The sequence below is a fragment of the Mauremys reevesii genome, linkage group 7 (genome assembly GCF_016161935.1).
Source record: "Mauremys reevesii isolate NIE-2019 linkage group 7, ASM1616193v1, whole genome shotgun sequence".
Classification (NCBI taxonomy): Eukaryota; Metazoa; Chordata; order Testudines; family Geoemydidae; genus Mauremys; species Mauremys reevesii.
The window spans coordinates 63348048-63360857 of NC_052629.1; the positions used below are offsets into that span (position 1 = coordinate 63348048).

Here is a 12810-nt window from a genome sequence, read left to right on the forward strand (position 1 = left end):
AGGAGAAAAGAAAACATTAGTAATTTGGGAAACAGAATTTGAAACACCTCACTGCAAAATAAAACAACCAACACGTGAATGTCAGTGCTCAACAACTCATTTTGGACCAAAAGTATCACACATTTAAGTTTACAAGTCAGTTTATATACCACATGGACATGTGTGGATAGGTGGTTGAACTAAGTGACAGAAAAACACAAGAAGATGCAGAGATAGATAAAAAGAGACATGGAGAAAAATCTATCCTGCCAAAAGCAGGACCTCCTGTCAGCTGCAGACAGCTGATGTAACCTCTAGACTAGCCAGTCAAGGCCTCAGGAAGTAGCAAGCCCAATAGGGAAGACCTACAAGTATCTGTGTAAGAAAAGCCAAAATAAATGTGAAATAATCAAAATAATAAAAATGTAAGATAAGGGGGAAAGCGAATACATTTTGGGGTAGTAAAATATTTTGAAACTGCATCTCATTTGAAAATGTGTCTGAGGATGGACCCTAGGAATTCGCAGCCAAAGTAGATTTGGTTTCAAAATGTCCAGTGACCTCAGCGTTCTTCCTTAGCGGGTTTTTTTTTAGTCTCTCTCTCTCCCGTGAAGCTCTCTATCCTCTACTGGCACCCATAAAAACGATTTCAACAGATGGATCTAGAGCATCTGCACCTCCAATTCACCAACACACTACAACTGAACATAATTGCACCACTTCCGTATGATAACTTTAGCAATCTTGGGTTATAAATTTAATATATGCCACTAATTAATCAGCTAGGGCTTTCTAGGTGGTAATGTCATAATGACGTGATAAAAATATGACTACCTTCTCACAATACCTTGTTAAAGTGTAAATTACCCCTGTAATAGAGCCAATGGAAGTTCTGCCTCTGGTATTCAGTGTGCATTAAAATGGTCTCAGCAAACGGATTTCCTTTGGCAGATAGTTAAAAACATTGCCTGTCAGCCAGCAAAACTGAAAACTATCAGAACTGTCTTCACCCTTTAATTTTTGATAAAAATATAAGTAACATGACAAATTCTCCCTGCAATATGTAAAAATTTCAGGTGTTTAGTCTTTTCACTACCCAACTACACGGTAGATCATAAAATGGTTCACACACAGAGTACGTGGCCGAAAAGCAGTCATGAACAAAGAATCTCAGGTTGGGAAGCAAACAAAGAATTCACAGTCTCAAACCAGGAGCCTCCGTGTGTGTTGCAGAGGTACCAGAAGGATCCTGGTTTCTGTGAAGTGCAGTGTATTAGCTCTACTGCTCTTCACCATCTGCTATTAAGTGAACCAGGCAGATATAATGATGCTACCTCCAGAGGGAACTGCTGGCTGGCCCACCAGAAAGGGAGGGGAGTGTTGGCAACAACCATCAGTGAGAGGCAAAGGAAAAAGGGTAACGAAAAAAGATAAGATGAATATTCCAGTTAATGAACAGGTTTTAGTCAGTACTTGGTGCATCCTCTCATTTATAAAGCTATTTAGAAACACAACTTAAATGCTGTTGCATCACAGTATTCAAGAACTAAGTGTTTCACCCCTTATAGTACTTTAACTGGATTCATTTAAACTGAAAATCAAGGAATACGGGTCTTGTATTGAACTCTGCCAGGAGAGCAGAGTGCATTCAACCATCTGATAAGGAAGTATAACATGTTTTGCTCTAGCTTATGCAAAAACAATCCATAAAGCAACAAACCTGTTCAAGACACTTTACAATGAAGAGGTTTGTTTTGTTGTTGTGGCCGTCTGCAGATTTCCTTTCCCCATAATAGATATACACACATAGATGTACCATGTATATGTGCATACACACCTGATTGTGTATGTGTACAAATGTATGTGTATGTGCACAGAAAAGACATAATGCACAAATGTTGTACTTTGAATAAGCTAAACAAGCAGGGATCAAGATTAATCAGGATTCTGTATTCAAGCAAACTCACGTGAATGAAAAAGCTCCCACCAACATCTTCTCGTTCTCCTCACTTCTCTCCTCCTGAGTCCTTCCCTAAGCTCCCTGTAGTACTCTTAAGTACTGCACTTATAAACTTCTGTGCTATTCATTCTGTATTAGATATAATAGTAGGAAACTCTGAGTTATTTAAAAAAATAAATGCACCAATGACTTCAGCTGATATGATGTAAGCCTGCTTTACTCTCACAATTTTCCAATTTTAAATGGGTCATCCAGTCTGTTCTTCCTGCTTCTATAACTTTATATGTTTTCAAGTGGAGTGAGTCAGGATGCTGAGGGTTCAGAAACAGTTTGTCTGGTTTTGCAGCATGTACTATTTTGAAAAGAAGTAGATATTCTTACATACTGCACATGTTCAATACAGACGCTCCCCGGGTTACACAAACCCGACTTACGGAAATCTGCATTTATGGAAAACGTTCCGTATGTTCCATGAGCTACTTTTTTTTTTCCTGCATAAATGTCGGAGATATGTTCCCGACTTATGCAAAATTTGACTTCCGGAATGCTGGCATAAGTTGGGGAGCGTCTGTACAGCACATTATAAAACTTTCTCTATGCAAATGCCTATTACCACAAATAAATAGAATTTAATCACTCCTTTGGACCTACAGTATCAGCCTAGTTCCCTTTTGTTACAACCTGCAGGTAACAATAACACACATTTAAAATACACTGAAGTAATATTAAGGATCTATCTTTAACCCACACAAAATGAAGTCAATAGGCTTAATTCACTTTGCTATGTCCATGCAGCAGGATATGTGATATCTAACATCACCCACCACTATGAGGGCCCTGTAATAACCAGGAACAATGGGGTGAATTAAGGATGAACCAGAAGCCTCCACTCTGAATTTCCTTGCTATTGTGAGTTTAATGTTACTTTAATTTCATTTTCACATGGGATATATTATATTATAAATCTCCCAAATCCATCACAGTGAACACAGAGACACCTTGGCTAAGTGCACTGGTCATCAAATGACCTTGCTTTTCAAAGTCAGTTCTGATTTCATTTATCATTCTGACAGCTTATGAAATAAAGAATAATTACATAAGTATTTTGAAATCCAAGTGCTGCTCCTCTGGGCATAAAATCCAGTGTGCTATTTTTAAGCTACAAACCTCTTCTATGGCAAACACATTCAAATACAGGGCACCCTCTCTATGTTGCTTCAGGAAGCTAAGGATTGCGTGTGAGAGTTACATCAGATGTAAAAAATTCAGCAAAATTTGGTAATGAATATCACTGAAAGCTAGAGTCTTAGGGCTTGATCTCACACTAATAACATTCCATTGACTTCAACACTTGATTTACACTGATGTAAGTATGATCAGAATCAGGCCTTAATGTAGTGGCCTCCTATGCTGAAGACACCTTTATAACACACAGCCTTAGTCAAAGTCAGTTCAGTGGTAAGTCCTAGCTGTTACTAATTGTTGCATTATGCATATAGGACCTATCGGTTTTTTTCCTTAGAAAATACATACACTAATGTATCTAGCCAAACAATATTTTTGCAAGTAAAACAGAGCCTGGAGGTAATGCTGCAGAACAATATTGATAGAAAAACATCCTTCCTCCCACCCTAGTACACACAGAAATTAAAGTTGCCAAATAAATATAGGCAGTTTCATGATGCTAGCTGAAACACTGATGGTGGCTTCAAGTACTACAGGTCTGCCTCTAAACCAAATTAGAATCACAGATTACACGTCTGCGTGTAGTACAGTAATAAACACTAGCAAACAATCATTACATCCAATTAGGCTGAGTACTTTTCTTAACTGGGTCATTTACTAGTCTATCTTGCTCTTAGAAGTAAATTAAATGTGTAAACTTATATTTAATTACTTGTAACAGAACTCTTAAAGGCAACATGTCTGAGTGCCCTTAACTTTTCATTTTTAAAAAAAGGGAGTTTAAAATGCAAAAGTATTGTCTAGCTGCTTCCTAAAATAATAATCTTTAGATCCATGGGCAGATATTGATTATATAGATGCTGACAAGCTGTGACACATTCATTTTTCATTTGTAAGTTGAACTTTTTATAAAACAATAACTGTGAAACAGAACCCACCTGCAACCCCAACCCCCCAAATTTTCTTTAGATCAAGGGCCAAATCCAGATGGAAAGGAAAGGAGAGGAAAAGAAAGGACAGAAAAAAATAGAAAAGATATGAACTTAAGCCCAGAAATATATAAATGGGTCTGGGAAGCTGTGGTGGGGAGAAGTGAGAGAAGTATTTGGTATAAACTAAGTCAGCAGAGCAGAACCCGAATTCTTAACCCTCTCCAAACAAAGGTGAAAAAGAACCTAACAGTGTTTAGGGTTCCACATCATCCTTACATTGAGGTAATCAAAAAAGCCCTTTAAATTAGTAGAATAATAATATTTGGGGTTTTTTCCCCTTGTTTTTTCTGCTGGAGGCACCAATGTCACTGATGTATTCCACAAAAGGAAAAAAGGAAACCAGTATCATGTACATTAAGTAGATACTGTCATACCAACATCAGTATCAGCACAGCGATGCCCAAAAGCTATAAAGAATCCACAGGGATGGTATAGTGCTCTAAGCCTCCGGTTAGAAATATCTAGATCCTATAATGATGGATTTCAAATCTGGCAGGGTTGACTCAGTCCATCATAATTGGAGATATACCAATCTCCTAGAACTGGAAGGGACCTTGAAAGGTCATTGAGTCCAGCCCCCTGCCTTCACTAGCAGGACCAATTTGTGCCCCAGATCCCTAAGTGGCCCCCTCAAGGATTGAACTCACAACCCTGGGTTTAGCAGGCCAATGCTCAAACCACTGAGCTATCCCTCCCCCCAAGGTTGGTCCATGCCATATACTGTTTGAGTTTTTCATATGTCTGCTCTGCATAGATGTTATAGACTCCATGGCACTTTTGTTGAGCGTAGGAGTTTGCCTTGTTACCTTGCTAACATTTTTCCTCTCCCACACCGACTTTTGTGCTGTGTGTGAACTGGTGCTGTAGTTATACTGGGCTGATTCTCGTCGCGCATTGGTGTAAATGAGGAGTACGTTTGTTGAAGTCAACATTAAACAGCGCAAGCAAAAGGATAATCAGGCCCATGATTTTGGGGAATGCTTTGGGATTCTTCCAATTAACAAGTACTACACAAAAAATATAAAATAAATATATGAAGAACACATGATAATGGATGCTGTACCATAACTTTCTATACATGCAGTTAGGAGACTTTTTTTGAATATGTATAAAGAAGTTAAATCTGATATCATAATTGATAGTGTTGCCAAACTTTATTTTATTCATCTTGTTCAGTACTTTGGCCATTATTATTGAAAACCCTGATGCATGTCTCTGGTGCAAAACTAAATAATTAATAAAGAAATCATACAAATAATAATGCAACATAATTCAATGCAAAAATACCCCAATGACGCTATAGGGCTAAATTTCTCATTTACAGCTAGTCCAGCAGAATAGCACACAGCTGCATTGCCCCAAGAGCAGCCATGGGGAGGAAATTTTACCATTGAGGCAGGAAGATCAGATGTGCTGGTGCCTTGTTGTGGGGGCAGAGAAATGGAGCCAAGGCTCTGCCCATTCCATGGTCCTTTCCACCTATCTGCATGGGGGAAAGTCCTGGATGTGCAGAATCCATTTCTCCCCCTGTATATTCCACTTTTCCTCTCCCTTCCAATCCATGCAGAGGCGATATAGGGAAGATATATGAGGGCAATCTTCCTTCATGTATGCTCCTGCACAGCCACACAGGCTGGCCCATTATCCACTCCATAGTATTTCACTCATGGTTAAAACTGAAGCAGCATTCTGGCACCTAGCGTTTGACCACTGAACCTAAGCCTGATTCTGGACACACTCGCAACAGTTTAATACCACTGGCTTGAATTAACTCTTGGTTTATACCATGGTGAGATCTGAATCAGGCCTGGTCTACACTACAAACCTAGGTCAACATAAGCTGCATTAAGTCGATCTAATAATGTATGTGTTTACACTACTGAGTCCCTTCTGCTGACCTAAGTGGCCTGTAAAATTGACTTCTGAACTCTACCTCTGCAAGAAGTGTAGCGCTCGATTCAACATTCACGGGTCGACATGGGGATAGTGTAGACACTGTGTTGTGTAATTTGAATGAATTGGCCTCCAGGAAGTGTCCCGAAGTGCTCCGCTGTGACTGCTCTGGAGAGCACTTTCAACCCCACTGCACATCAGCCAGGTACAAGGGAAACAGACACTCCCCTGTTAAAGCCCCAGGAACTTTTGGATTTTCATTTCCTGTTTGATCAGTGTGGAGAGCCAGCACAGCACATGATCATGGAGACTCAAGGCCGCAAACGTGCTCCAGCATGGAATAGAAGAGGTGGTGGATCTTATTGCTGTGTGGGGAGAAGAGTCTGTGCAGGCAGAGCTTCGATCCAGCAGAAGAAATGCTGCCATCTATGCTAAGATTGCACAGGGCATGGGGGAGAAGGGCTACAGTGAAAATAAAGGAGTTTCAGCAAGCGTACCAGAAGACAAGGGAGGCAAACAATTGTTCTGGTTCTGCCCCACAGACATGCCACTTTTATGAGGCGCTGCATACAATTCTCTGCAGTGACCCCACCACTATGCCACAACGCTCCGTGGATACATCCCAGGAGCCCCAGGCGACTTTGAGCAACAACGAAGAGGACATTTTTGACGAGGAAGGAGAGGAGGAGGAGGAGAATGTGAGGCTGGCATGCAGAGGATCCATTCTCCCCACAGCCAAGTACTATTTTTAACCCTGGAGCCCATCCCTTAACAGGACCAGTTGGTGGCAGAATGTGACACCGGGGAAGTCATCTCTGGTGAGTACACATATCCAATCAAACCTTAGGGGTTACATGCTATTATTTTTTTGTGTTTAAAATGAACAAAAAAGTAGGTGTAATGGGTATCAGTGGCCACTCCAGCTACAGAGGGTGCTCTCCAAAATACACTTTTTATGTGCATGGGAATGGCCCGGGGAATCCTCCATGGAGATCTCTAGGAAGCTGTCATGGAAGTACTCAGCAATCCTTTGCAGATGATTTCTGGGGAGAACTGCCTTATTACATCCACCACAGTAGGACACTTTCCCGTGCCACTCCAGTATCAACTCTGCTGGCATCACTGCAGCACACAACATAGCAGCATAAGGACCAGGTCTGTACCCAGATGCTTACAGCATCTGCTCTCTTGCTGCTTCTGTTACCCTCATGAGCGTGATATCACATACAGTCACCTAGGGGAAATGGGGGGAGTTTTGAATGCTAGCTCTTAAACCGCAAACAATTCAACAAGTAATCTGCCCCCCATTTGGGGACATCTGGGTCACACAACCAAGCTTTCCCAAGCATGCCATGGTTGTGGTTGGAAAAGATCACCATCATGCAAGCAGCGCTGAAAAAAAAAAAAAGGAGGGGGGTCGGCTTCCTGTTTGTCTCCTTTCCCTCTGCAAACCGGCGCTTTTGTAAAAAACAAACTATTTAGGGGGCTTTACACTGGTGCCTGTCCTCAAGACCCATCCAGGTTGCTAGGGGACAAGGGGCTTTTTTCAAGTTCCAACCTGTGATCTCAAGGATGTCTTCACAAAAGCAGCAGCACAAGACCTCTTGTCCATGCCTCGTGGCCTTACTCACCATGGCTGGAGCAGCAAACTGACTCTTGTAATAGCCACCAGTTGTGATTACGTTGTGGCTTGCAGTGTAGTATATTGAGGGGTGTTTTTTTTTAAACAATAGTTAACCTTGCACCAGAAACAATGTATGCACTGTCTATGCTACCCTTGTGCTTTGCATTCCTTGCAGCTGAAACCTTGTCTGTCGGCGCATCCTCCACAGTGGGACAGAGACTTTCCCAGATTAGAAGGTGGAAAAAGACGACTCAGGAGGACATGATCAGTGAGTTAATGCGTGCCTCCAAGACTGACCTCGGAGCATGAAGGATTACACTCTCCAAGAACCTGGACATGGACAGGAGAGCATACAGGGAACACGAGCATGCCATGCAGGAAAATATGCTGTGGATTATGAAGGAGTGATCAGATATGCTGAGGCATCTGGTTGAGGTTCAAGAAAGGCAGCTGGATGCTAGAGTCCCCTCTGCAGCCTATGCTGAACCTGCTGCCATCATCGCCCAGGTCTACATCCACCTCCCAAACATCTGGGGGGTGGGGGAGAAAAGAGTTCGGCATTCCTTGCACTCAACACCAGGGGAGGGTACAAGGACCAGAAGGCGCCCATTCCCACACCTTTGATTGTTACTGAAGTGCATCTACAAGTAAGCTTTCTTTGTTTCTCCCCCCAGAGTGTTATCAGCCCTTTTGCCCCACATTATCTTACTTTTTTTTTTGCAGTCTCTGTGCGTAATAAAACTTAACGGATTGAGGAGAAAAGGCTCTTTATTCATTCAACACACACTGGCTGGTGAGGGTAGAGTTTACAGGGCTGGTGAGGGTAGAGTTTACAGGGGAGAAAATGCACTGGAGGGGACAGTTTGGTAAGGAACACCATAGATAAGTGTCACATTACTCTGGCTCATTGTTGAAACTGGTTTTTAAAGCCTCACGGAGGCACAGAGCCCTTCGATGTGCCCTGGTGCCTGGCTGCTCAAAACTGGCTGCCAGGCGATCTGCCTAAACTCTGCACTCCTGCGGGAAACTGTTCTCCTGTTGTTTCACAGATATTATGGAGCACACAACAGGTAGCAATAATAATGGGGATATTGCTTTCACTGAGGTCTAACCTAGTAAGCAAACAACGCCAGTGACCTTTTAAATGTCCAAAGGCACATTTCACCACCATTCTGCACTTGCTCAGCCTACGACTGAAGCAGTCCTTACTGCTTTCCAGGCTGCCTGTGTATGGCTATATGAGCCATGGGAGCAAAGGGCAGGCTGCGTTTCAACATTACCAATGGTTATTTTGAAGTCTGGAAAGAAAGTCCCTGCTTGCAGCTTTCTGAACAGACGTGTTCCTAAAGATGCGCGCGTCATGCACCTTTCCTGACCATCCCACGTTGATGTTAGTGAAATGGCCCCTGTGATCCACCAGCACTTGCAACACCATTGAGAAGTACCCCTTTCAGTTTATGTACTCTTTGGCAAGGTGGTCTGGTGTCAAAATTGGGATATGTGTTCCGTCTATTGCCCCACCACAGCTAGGGAACCCCACTGCAGGAAAACCATCCAACAGGTCCTGCACGTTGCCCAGAGTCACTACCCCCCTTAGCAGAAGTCTATTGATGGCCCTTCTATGTTGGATCACAACAGATCCCACGGTAGATTTACCCACTCCAAATTGATGCCCCATTGACCAGTAGCAGTCTGGTACTGCAAGCTTCTACAGAGCTATCACCACTCGCTTCTCCACTGTCAGAGCAGCTCTCATTTTAGTATTGCTGCACTTCAGGGCTGCACTTCATTGGCACTTCACACAGTTCCTGGAAAGTGGCATAATGCATTCAAAAGTTCTGCAGCCACTGCTCACCATCCGATAGCTGCATAACGATGCAGTCCCTCCAGTCAGTGAGTATTTCCCGGGCCCAGAAAAGGTACATAGGCTGAGCCATGTCAAGGTGATGCGTGACTGTCACCAGCAACTATGAATTGCTCTGCTCTATGTCTTCCAGCAGGGCTGCTTGCATGGCATCACACTCTTCTGCATGGCGGCTCCTGTATTGGCTGTGTAAATACTGCAGGACAAGCTGAGAGGTGTTTGTAATGCGTACAACAGTAGTTTACAGTTGAGCGGGGTCCAGGCTTATTGTGCTATAGCGTCCATGCGGGTAACCAAGGCATACAAAAAAAGGCATGAAAAAGGCTTGCTTTGTTTGCCGTTGATTTCAGGGAGGGAAGTAAGTGCATCATGGGAGGCTAACGCCATGATCCCATAACCACCCGTGCCAACGTTTTGGTCCCATAAGGCATTGCAAACCCAACCCAGAATTCCACTTGGCTACGTGCACTGTGGGATAGCTACCCACAGTGCAGTGCTCCATGTGTCGATGTGAGCCCTGCTAGTGGGGATGCACTCGGCCGATACAATGAGTGTACTGTGAACATGCAAGATCAACTTGCTTAAATTGGAGGCTCAGTATCATGAAGTCGACTTAACTTTGTAGTGTGGACACGGCCTCAGACTCTCTGTATCTAGTTGCAAGAACTGCAAAACTTAACAGCACTAATGAATGATTCAGTCTTGAATGGTTTTTATAGACCCAAAAGTGTTTTCTTTACAGGACATGTGGGAGCCTCTTCCCCTTTGGCATTTTCTGTCCAGTTCACTGCCAATGCCAACAGCTGAAATTCTGTTTCATTTTTTAAATCTCATTATGTTTTGTTTAGACTGGTATACAAAACACTATATTTATGTATATCAGACAGAGGAGCAGGGGAGAGTAGCAGAAGATGCTTAAGTTTTGTCTTTATTCTGGCTCTGATGAAATATATACGTATATAAATATATATATTCCTAAGAAAAAGTGCCCTGAAGAACTGGCTGCTGAATTTTTCTGGCATGTGTCACAATGTTTAAAGTTTAGGAATGCAGTGAATTCTGTTGAAAAAGCCCTTTCAAGTTCACAAGCGAACTACCATTTGCCTGCTAGGCATGCTTTTCAGTGGGAGCTGAAACAGTCCACTGAACTGCCAGAAAACGAACTCCCCTAATTCAGCATGGCTGCTAAAGACATAAGGTAGCATTCAGAATTAAACCACTTTCCTGTGATCTCTGTCTGAGCGAGGAAAGGGGCTGGAGACTGAAGAAAGGCAAAAAGTGTTAAGGTTTAAGCATCACACATGAAAGAAGAAGAGCCTGATTCTGAACTTGTGCAGTTTTTATGCTGGAGTAACTCAAATGACTATAATGGAGTTACTCCTGAATTATACCAGTGTATGATCAGAATCAGGCCTGAAGAGAGAAGAGATGAGTCAGAGCAACCCAAGACCCGAAATAGTACTTTCCCAAGCCCTGCACAGACATGTAGAGCTTGATTACCCACTGCATTACTCCAGTTTTACCACAGTGTAGCTTCGCTGAAATAGCGGCATAAAACTAGTCTAACACACCGGTGAATCTGGCCTTAGACATTACATTTGTAAATATGCACACATAGAGACTTCAGAGGCACAACGATTTCAGCCACCATAAATGATAACAAGACTTCCCATTTGTACCTTTTAGATTTATTTACTTATCATCTATAAAACCAGAGCCTGTTTGTTTCAGAACTGCGGAGGTGCAAGCTAGGAAAAGAAGACATAGCTGACAGCCAGGAAAGAATTAATATTTACTACGAAGAAAAACAAAACCTTAATTTGCTTATTATTGACTAGCTTAGTCTTTTTGCCAGTCTTTCTTTTGCTTATGGTTTTGTTTATGGTTATTCACGTAGCTGGAGTCGACATGGCTTAGGTCGATCTTTTGTGGTGTCTACACTGCACTGGGTCGACAGGAGAAACTCTCCTGTCGACTTACCTTATGCTTCTTGTTCTGGTGGAGTACCAGAGTTTACGGGAGAGTGACTTGCAGTCGATTTAGCGGGTCTACCTGCTAAAACGACCCCTGGTGGATTGATTGTGGCGGGCTGATCCCCCGGTAAGTGGAGACAAGCTCTAAGTGTCAATATCCGTGTACAAGAATACAAGTGACTGATGGATAAAAAGCTGCAGGATTGCTGCTTAGTATTGGTGAGATGTAGAGGAATTCCTATTGATTCAATTCACTAATAGTTAATATAATTTCATAATAATGTTGTCCTCTCATCCAAGCTTATCAAAGTACTTAAAAGATATTAGTTACTTAAGATTCACCGGACCTCTGTGAGATAGGATAATGTTATCCCCACTTTAGAGTTGGGTAAACAGAGGCACAGAGAAATTAAAACTACCATTTTCAAACATTGGGTGCCTAAATCAGGCCAGTTTTATTTAGGTGCCTAAGATTTAGGCACCTAAATAAAACTGGCCTGATTTTTCAGGGTTGCTGAATATCCTAATTCCCACCAGTGCCACAGGTAGTTGCCCAGGGCCATCTGAGGGCAAAATTCACCCAGATGAATTGGACCAACAAAAGGCTTTGTACACTAAAGACCCATGGTAGAGCTGTAAGTGCGTCAGAAGCCATGGAGCAGACAGCCACATTGGCAAGCTTTTGGATCCCTTATATGCCTCTGAAGAGTTCTCTCTGCTAGCCCTATGTGTGTTGTCATCAAGGGTTAGCTTTAGGAGGAGGAACCAGAGGTTCTGCAATTACCAGGTTTCAGCAACTAAGACACTGCGAAGGTGTTGCAGGCCACTATTCTTGATTTATGGGGTTGGGTGGCTATACTTCAGCCTGTGCCTCGCCACAGTGAGGATGTACATCCCAGCTTCCACATGACTCACCCACTTAAAGCTTGGTTACTGGGGTATTAAGCAGATGCAGCAAATTTTGCCTTATGAAAGGAGCCAGCATGCTTGCATCTATCATTTGCACTGGGACACACATTATGAGAAGTGGATATATTTTACTTCCCATTTCAGGATACTGAAAGACAGATATTAAAAACACTATATTGCTTGCACTATTAAGATGTTACATTATGGAAAATTTTCAAGAAAATACTCATCAATATTTAAGGAAAAAACCCTCAAAAACATAAGTTGGTTATCTGCAAAAAATAGAGTGTAATTTAATTTTGAAAAGGAAGTGAATTATGTTTTCCCTCATATTTTCACCAGGTTGCTCCCATTTATAAATAGCTTCATTTTCCCAAGGGTTATGTGCAGACCTCCACCATGCGACTTGCCAGTTTCCTCAGCTACACCTC

General features: G+C 42.4%; 1 protein-coding gene across 7 annotated transcripts in view; it reads right to left on the reverse strand.

Annotated features, from left to right (window-relative positions):
- Positions 1-12810, reverse strand: part of ADK (adenosine kinase) — a 560340-nt gene that overhangs the window by 23974 nt on the left and 523556 nt on the right. The gene's annotated exons all lie outside the window — the stretch shown is intronic.